We start from the raw sequence: 1,872 nt of genomic DNA, 5'->3' as shown, positions 1-1,872 counted from the left end.
TTATTGGCTTTAAAGTGTTTTATTGTCCTTTAAAAGTATCCTGATAAAACGTTCTCCATGCAAATATAACTAGGAAAAGAGACTTAAAGTAAAATGAAAATAGTAATTATTAGGCACAAACTAGGTCATAGCATTAAAAAGAAATGTTGCTGTAAGTATGGGACTTATATTTAATTATCTCCAAATATAGGATGAGTTGGTTTTCTTTCTCACAGGTATTTGCCCATACAAAAATAGAGATTCATATAAATTGATTTGGATTTCTGCTTCTAGACAAAATGAATAGTAGGAGCATTTGTGTGTTGAAATAATCATGCAACTGGACAAAGTGCAGGAGTTGGGATCTTTTCAAGCTGCCCAGGAAAGGGGAGATAAAGAGTCAAGTCCTGGAGAGTTGCAAAGGGTCATGGGGAGAGTTTGATGGACATGGGGAGAGCTGTAAAGGGACAGGGGGAGAGTTGCAGAGGGACTCAGGGAGAGTTGTCAGGTTGTGCTAAGCTCACAAAACCTTCCCTACAGTTTAATGGTCAATCCTCAGGTGAAGGAAACTCGTGAAGCTACAGAAAAGCCCCCTGAAAGAATTCTTAAAGGAACTCATAGCTCAAGTGTCTGGGGATCATTTAGTTTCCCTCCAGATACAGCAGAAAGTTGGCAGAGAAATCAAAGGGATGTTTTGTTTAGGCAAAAATAATCATAGATTAAGTACTGATTGAATTTCACTTAATGTTCCTTGCAAGCAACACTCAAAAGGATCAAACTGTTTCCATGTAAATCACCTTTAGCCCAGAACAAAGCTTGGGGATGTTTACAGGAACACACAAATATGCACCAGGCAAAATGTTAAATAACAACACCTGGCATCCGATTGATGTTAACAAAGCACTCAAAGGAACCTGAAAATAAGGCTCCTACTCTAAAAAACACAAGTCAACCAAAGCCAGAGCACGGATGATGCCGATGCTGAAGTTATCCAGGAGAAACATTTGAACAGTAAGCTTCTATGCTTACAGAGTGAGAAGAAATATTCTCATGGTAAATATAGATATGAAAGATAAAAAGAGAGACCCAGATCAAACTTTCATAAATAAAACGTCAATAACTGAGTTGGGGAATGCTGAATCTCATCCGCAGATCAGACACTGTGGAGAAAAAAGACTAACAAGCTAAAGACATAGAAAAGTTACACCCGAGAGAAAAATAACATAAAACAAATTCATCAATAGAGGCACGTACAAGTTTTCCAAATTCGTGGTGTAAAACCGCAATAGTGCTGATGGGAGGTAGGATTGCACACTGCTCCTCTCACTTTGGCTATCACTGACTATAATCCCTGCCACCCCACAGCCTGGTAAAACTATGCCACCTTGTTTCTTTTCATCCCCTGGGAATTACGACCCTATGTGCCTGCTATTCCTGCTGTGACTTGCTCACTAACCATCCACCCAGAGGCTCTATGTAACATGCCATTGCCCTCCCCCTAAATCAGTTAATATTAACTGACTGCCAAGGTTGTTAAAACTGTAGGGTCAAATATACACTTTCAGCCTTTCTCAACTAGCCCCTGTGTTCCTTCTTCATTAGCCTTCTTTCATTTAATTTGGTTCTAAGACCTTGAATATTTTTGGTGTAAAGAAAAGTAAATCTAGTCTATCCAGGTCTTCTACACAAACTTCATGTTCCTGTAGATGGTCTATGTCTGGGGACCTGCACATGTTCCAGTAGATGGTCCATGTCCGGGGATCTATACATATTCCAGTAGATGGTCCATGTGTGGGGATCTACACATGTTCCAATAGATGGTCCATGTGTGGGGACCTGCACATGTTCATGTAGATGGTCCATGTCAGAGACCTGCACATGTTCCAGTAGATG

The sequence above is a fragment of the Microtus ochrogaster genome, chromosome 2 (genome assembly GCF_000317375.1).
Source record: "Microtus ochrogaster isolate Prairie Vole_2 chromosome 2, MicOch1.0, whole genome shotgun sequence".
Classification (NCBI taxonomy): domain Eukaryota; kingdom Metazoa; phylum Chordata; class Mammalia; order Rodentia; family Cricetidae; genus Microtus; species Microtus ochrogaster.
Note: the sequence above shows the minus strand (reverse complement) of the source record.